General features: G+C 35.9%; 1 pseudogene; it reads right to left on the reverse strand.

Moving 5' to 3' along the window:
- Positions 1 to 274: 274 nt before the first annotated feature.
- LOC132020924 (methylsterol monooxygenase 1-like) lies at positions 275 to 1211 on the reverse strand (annotated as a pseudogene).
- Between the last annotated feature and the right edge of the window lie 6786 nt (positions 1212 to 7997).

The raw sequence follows: 7997 nt of genomic DNA on the forward strand, positions 1-7997 counted from the left end.
AACTTAAAACTTTTCTATAAGGTTAGCAACATGGCCTTTACCACTTCCTGATGAAAAATCGTACTTAAATACTTATTTACCTATTTCTACACATACACAGCTTTTATGTAAAGTAGAAAAAGTTCACACTAGGAAGATAATTAAAGGTTGTTAATGTTCTCTGTATCACTTAGCAGCCAAGACACATGTTTATTTCTGCTCTGCGGAAGCAATGGTAGCTACTTGCTTCAATTCAGAAAAAGTGTGTACCTTCAGGAAGGTTTAGATGAGATACTTATTCAGTTTTTTTTTTTTTTCAATCTTTTTCATTGTAAACAACAAATTGAGAGTCTGTTCCTAAAATTCTATCCCACCATGTAAGTGTTGAAGCATAGTTTCTGATGAAGTTCATATGGTGGAAATCATGATGCCAAGAACAAGCATAGAAAGGGATCAGATTTAAAGGGTTGAGAGGAATGTCATAACCACTATGGACGTCAACAGTTTCTATCAAATGAATAGTCACCCATGCCCAAAGGAGAATGACGTGATCACATAAAAGCATGATTCCAATGAAAAATCCAGTTCCAAGAATCAAAGTTTCCAAGGGATGTGCATATTCAGCTTCCATTCCAAATGGAGCCTAAAACTCATGATGAACTTTATGAATATATTTATATATTCTTTTGTGGTGTAAGAGCCTATGCAGGAAATAGTGCCAGGTATCCTCAATCACCACACAGCCAAAGCATTTTGCCAAAAGCAGGTACCATCTTGGCATTCTTTCCCAATCATAAGATATATTAAAATACTCTGTAAAATAATAAGTTCCACAGATCAAAGGAAGCTGGATAAACAAGTGATTAAAGAGAAGTACTTTAAAACATTTCCACTGGTTTTCCCATGTTTCTGGTTTATCCTTTTGAATTTTGTACTTTTTCATGTAAGGTATAAATTGAAACAAAAATCCAGGTAAACAGAACAAGAAATAAAGGACCTTATGAACTATCAAGGATCCCCATGTTGCAATCTGGAACTTTGTATAATTATCCAACGTTTAGTTCCATGCATTTTTAAATGGTTCTTGTAGAGGGTTCTCAGGTAAAAGTGAATCTACATACTCCACAGCCAAGGATGCTGAACTAAAGATGCTGACACTTTCATTTGTTGCCATTTTTCAAATCTCTGCAGAAAGCCTTAGAATTCTGGACGACTGCGAGGGAACTGCCGGCCACAGCTACCCAGACTCCAGAAGGTGCTACAGCCTCGGAACCTGCCTCTCCTCGTCGGGGGAGGTAGTTTCTTCTAAGAGACCAAAATAACACCCAAAATTAGGTGGGTGGCTCTGTTCTACTCACCAGTTTTATATATATATAAACACATATATATATGTGTGTGTATATATACACATATATACACACACATATATATATATACATATATATACACATATATGTATATGTATACATATATATAGTTTAAAAAAAGGTTAAAAAATTAAATATATATTTAATACATATTAAATATATAAATATAATATATTTAATTAATTTTTTAACCTTTTTTTAAAAACTTCTTTTAACCCCCTATATTCTCCCCATGATTTTGGGTCTCCTCTGATTTGGTTAACCCACATTTTTCTGGGATCTTTGCCACCCTTTTAGTATTTTCTTGTCTCGTTCATATATTCTTTTTCTTTTCTTTTTTTTTAATTTATTTATTTTCAGCATAACAGTATCATTATTTTTTCACCACACCCAGTGCTCTATGCAATCCATGCCCTCTATAATACACACCACCTGGTACCCCGACCTCCCACCACCCCCCCGCCACTTCAAACCCCTAGATTGTTTTTCAGAGTCCATATATTCTTATCTGGAAAAAAAAAAAAGGAAAAAAATCCCCCCAAAAAAAAAAAAAAAAAAAAAAAAGAACAAGAGGCAAGCCCAAAGGCTAGGGACCTAATCAATTCGGAAATTGGTAATATATCAGATTTAGAGTACAGCATGATGATTCTAAGTGCTAGCTGGGCTCGAAAAAGGCATGGATGATATTAGAGAATCCCTGTCTGGAGAAATAAAAGCCCTTTCTGGAGAAATAAAAGAACTAAAATCTAACCAGGTTGAAATCAAAAAAGCTATTAATGATGTGCAATAAAAAATGAAGGCTCTTACTGCTAGGATAAATGAGGCAGGAGAGAGAAGTAGAGATATAGAAGACCAAATGATAGAGAATAAAGAAGCTAAGCAAAAGAGAGACAAACAACTACTAGACCACAAGGGAAGAATTTGAGATATAAGTGATACCATAAGACAAAACAATATTACAATAAATGGGATTCCAGAAGAAGAAGAAAGAGAAAGGGGGGCATAGGGTATATTGGAGTGAATTATTGTAGAGAATTTCCCTAATATGGCAAAAGGAACAAACATTAAAACCCAGGAGATCCAGAGAACTGCCCTCAAAATCAATAAAAAAGATCCACCCCATCATATAATAGTAAAATGTACAGATCTTAGTGATAAAGAGAAAATCCCGAAAGAAGCCCAGGGAAAAAAGTCTGTAACATACAATGGTAAAGAAATTAGATTGGCAGCAGACTTATCCACAGAGACCTGGCAGGCCAGAAAGAATTGGCATGATACATTCAGAGAACTAAATGAGAAAAACATGCAGCCAAGAATACTATATACAGCTAGGCTATCATTGAAAATAGAAGGAGAGATAAAAAGCTTCCAGGACAAAGAAAAACTAAAAGAATTTGTAAACACCCATGCAGATTTACAGAAATTATTGAAAGGATTCCTATAAGCACAGAGAGAGCCTGAAATTAGTAGACCAGAATGGAACAGAGACAAGATACGGTAACACTCACCTTACAGGCAATACAATGGCACTAAATTCCCATCTCTCAATATTTACCATGAATTTAAATGGACCGAATATCCCAATCAAAAGACACAGGATATCAGAATGGATTAAAAAAAAATTAGTATGCTGTCTATAAGAAACTAATTTTAGACCCAAAGACACCTCCAGATTTGAAGTAAGGGGGTGGAAAACAATTTACCATGCTAATGAACATCAAAAGAAATCTGGGGTGGCAATCCTTAGATCAATCAGAATTTAAGTCAAAGACTATAATAAAAGATGAGAAAGGACACAATATCATAGTCAAAGGGTCCGACCAACAAGAAGATCTAACAATTTTAAATATCTATGCCCCCAACATGGGAGCAGCCAACTATATAAACCAATTAACAAAATCAAAGAAACACATCAACAATAATACAATAATAGTAGGGAACCTTAACACCCCCCCCCCCTTACTGAAATGGACAGATCATCCAAGCAAAAGACCAACAAGGAAATAAAGGCCTTAGATGTCACACTGGATCAGATGGACATCACAGATATATTCAGAACATTCCATCCCAAAGCAACAGAATACACATTCTTCTCTAGTGCACATGGAACATTCTCCAGAATAGATCACATCCTGGGTCACAAATCAGGTCTCAACTGATACCAAAAGATTGGGATCATTCCCTGCATATTTTCAGACCACAACGCTCTGAATCTAGAATTCAATCACAAGAGGAAATTTGGAAAGAACCCATATATATATATGGAGGCTAAAGTGCATCCTACTAAAGAATGAATGGGTCCACCAGGAAGTTAAAGAAGAATTTTAAAACTCATGAAAACAAATGAAAATGAAAACACAATGGTTCAAAATCTTTGGGACACAGCAAAGGCAGTCCTGAGAGGAAAATATATGGCAATACAAGCCTTTCTCAGGAAACAAGAAAGGTCTCAAATACACAACCTAACCCTACACCTAAAGGAGCTGGAGAAAGAACAAGAAAGAAAGCCTAAACCCAACAGGAGAAGAGAAATCATAAAGATCAGAGCAGAAATCAATGAAATAGAAACCAAAAGAACAATAGAACAAATCAATGAAATGAGGAGCTGGTTCTTTGAAAGAATAAGATTGATAAACCCCTGGCCAGACTTATCAAAAAGAAAAGAGAAATGACCCAAATTGATAAAATCACGAAAGAAAGAGGAGAGATCACAACCAACACCAAATAAACACAAACAATTATAAGAACATACTATGACCAACTATACGCCAACAAATTTGACAATCGGGAAGAAATGGATGCATTCCTAGAGATGTATAAACTATGAAAACTGAGCTAGGAAGAAATAGAAAACTGAACAGACCCATAACCAGTAAGGAGATAGAAGCACTCATCAAAAATCTCCCAACAAACAAGAGTCCAGGGCCAGATGGTTTCCCAGAAATATTTCTACCAAACATTTAAAGAATTTATTTCTATTCTCCTATAACTGTTCCAAAACCTTGAAATGGAAACTTCCAAACTCATTTTATAAGGCCAGCATTACCTTGATCCCAAAGCAAGACAAAGACCGCATTAAAAAAAAAAAAAAAAAAGAATTACAGACCAATATCCTTGATGAACACAGATGCAAAAATTCTCAGCAAACCACTAGCCAATAGGATCCAACAGTACATTAAAAGGATTGTTTACCATGACCAAGTGGGATTTATTCCTGGGCTGCAAGGTTGGTTCAACACCCACAAATCAATGTGATACAATACATTAATAAAAGAAAGAACAAGAACCATATGATACTCTCAATAAATGCTGAAAAAGCATTTGACAAAGTACAGCATCCTTTCTTGATCAAAACTCTTCAAAATGGAGGGATAGAGGGTACATACTTCAGTATCATCAAAACCATCTATGAAAAACCCACAGTGAATATCATTCTCAATGGAGAAAAATGGAGACCTTTCCTGCTAAGGTCAGGAACATAGCAGAGATGTCCATTATTACCATGCTATTCAACATAGTACTAGAAGTCCTAGCCTCAGCAATCAAACAAGAAAAAAATAAAATAAAAATATCCAAATTGGCAACAAGGAAGTCAAACTCTAACTCTTTGCAGATGATATAATACTTTATGTGGAAAATGCAAAAGACTCCACTCCAAAACTGTTAGAACTTGTACAGAAACTCCATAAAGTGTCAGAATATAAAATCAATGCACAAAAATCAGTTGCATTTCTAACAACAAATATAGAATAATACAATAATACAGAAGAAAGAGAAATTAAGGAGTCGATCCCATTCACAATTGCACCCAAACCCATAAGATACCTAGGAATAAACCTAACCAAAGAGACAAAGAATCTATACTCAGTAAACTATAAAGTACTCACGAAAGAAATTGAGTAAGACACAAAGAAATGGAAAAATGTTCCATGCCCATGGATTGGAAGAACAAATATTATGAAAATGTCTATGTTACCTAAAGTAATATACACATTTAATGCGATCCCTATCAAAATACCATCCATTTTTTTCAAAGAAATGGAAAGAATAATCCTAACATTTATATGGAACCAGATAAGACCCTGAAATAGAAGATGAATGTTGAAAAAGGAGCCAAAGTTGGTCGCATCACAATTCCAGACATCAAGCTCTATTACAAAGTTGTGATCATCAGGATAGTATGGTACTAAAAGATGGGAAAGCATTCCATTCTCATGGATCAGAAGAATAAACATTGTTAAAAATGTTTATATTGCCCAGAACAAGCCACACTTTCAACATCATCCCTATTAAAATACCATTGACATTTTTCAACAAGATGGAACAGTCCTAAAATATGTATGGAAAGAAAAGATCCTGAATCACCAAGGAAATTTTGAAAAAGAAAAAACAAAGTTGAGAGCAACATTTTGCCTGATTTTATGCTATATTCCATAGCTGTGAACACCAAGACAGCATGGTTTTGGCACAAAAACAGACATATGGATCAATGGAACAGAATAGAGAGCCCAGAAATAGACTCTCAACTATATAATCAACTAATCTTCAACAAAGCAGGAAAGAATGCTCAATGGAAAAAAAGACAGTCTCTTCAACAAACGGTGTTGGGAAAATTGGACAGCCACATGCAGAAAAATGGAACTGGACACTTTCCTTACACCACACACAAAAATAGACTCAAAATAGATGATGGACCTCAATGTGAGACAGGAATCCATCAAAACCTTTGAGGAGAACACAGGCAGAAATCTCTTTGATGTCAGCCACAGCAACGTCTTCCTAGAAACATCACCAAAGGCAAGGGAATCCAGGGAAAAATGAACTATTGGGACTTCATCAAGATCAAAATGTTTTGCACAGCAAAGGAAACAGTCAACAAAACCAAAAAACATCTGACAGAATGGGAGAAGATATTTGCAAATGACATATCATATAAAGGTCTAGTATCCAAAAGAACTTGTAAAGAACTTATCAAACTCAACACCCAAAGAACAAATAATCCAATCAAGAAATGGGCAGAGGACATGAACAGACATTTCTGCAAAGAAGACATCCGGATATCAAACAGACACATGAAAAAGTGCTTCACACCACTCAGCATCAGAGAAATACAAATCAAGACCACAGTGAGATACCACCTCACATCAGTCAGAATGGCTAAAATTAACAAGTAAGGAAAAGAGAGATGCTGGCGAGAATGCAGAGAACGGAGAACCCTCCTACACTGTTGGTGGAAATGCAAGCTAGTGCTTGCATTTTCCAGAGTGCAACCACTCTGGAAAAAAGCATGGAGGTTTCTCAAAAAGTTATAGAGCTATCCTATGATCCAGCAATTGCACTACTGGGTATTTACCCTCGAGATACAAATGTAGTGATCCAAAGGGGCATGTGCACCCAAATGTTTATAGCAACAATGTCCACAATAGCCAAACTATAGAAAGAACCTATATGTCCATCAACAGATGAATGGCTAAGGAAGATGTGGTATATATAGAAAATGGAATACTATGATTCCATCAGAAGAAATGAAATCTTGCCATTTGCAACAACGTGGATGGAACTAGAGGGTATATGCTGAGTGAAATAAGTCAATCAGAGAAAGACAGTTATCATATGATCTTCGTTTGAGGGGTAACATGGGGGGTGTGGGTGTAGGGAAAGAATAAATGAAACAAGATGGGATTGGGAGGGAGACAAACCATAAGTGACTCTTAATCTCACAAAGCAAACTGAGGGTTGCTGGGGGGAGGGGGTTTGGGAGAAGGGGGTGGGATTATGGACATTGGGGAGGGTATGTGCTTTGGTGAGTGCTGTGAAGTGTGTAAACCTGGTGATTCACAGACCTGTACCCCTGGGGATAAAAATGTATGTTTATAAAAATTAAAAAATTAAAAAAAAAAAAGAAAGAAAGAAACAAGATGGGATCAGGAGGGAGATAAACCATTAGAGACCCTTAATCTCACAAAGCAAATTGAGGGTTGCTGGGGGGAGGGAGGAAGGAAAAATGTGGTTGGGTTATGGACATTGGGAGGGTATGTGCTACAGTGAGTGCTGTGAAGTGTATAAACCTGGTAATTCACAAACCTGTACCCCTGGGGTTAATAATACATTATATGTTAATAAAAAATAAAGAATTTTTTAAAAAGAGTGAAAAACTGGATAAATTCAAGAGTCAAGTTAGTTGCCAGACAAAATGTTGGGAAGAGATAATGTACTTAATTTGTAATCTTATACAATGTAATATTGCATATTCCATTCTATTCTTGGCATTGATTTTAGAAACTATATTTTCTTATATAAAATTCAACTTGAAGTGGTAAAAGTTGAATAATATCTTCATTAAAATTTACCAATGAAAAAACAAAATGAAAGGAAAAATAGAAAATAGAAAAAATAAGCTTCTTAAAATATGAAAAATTAAAAACTACATTCTACAGTTAAAAATTTCTTTGTTAAAATATGTTATAGGGGTGCCTGGGTGGCTTAGTGGGTTGGGCCACTGCCTTCGGCTCAGGCCATGATCTCAGGGTCCTGGGATCGAGCCCCACATCGGGCTCTCTGCTCAGCAGGAGCCTGCTTCCTCCTCTCTCTCTGCCTGCCTCTCTGCCTGCTTGTCATCTCTCTCTGTCAAATAAATAAATAAAATTTAAA

This window comes from Mustela nigripes, chromosome 6 (assembly GCF_022355385.1).
Source record: "Mustela nigripes isolate SB6536 chromosome 6, MUSNIG.SB6536, whole genome shotgun sequence".
Classification (NCBI taxonomy): Eukaryota; Metazoa; Chordata; class Mammalia; order Carnivora; family Mustelidae; genus Mustela; species Mustela nigripes.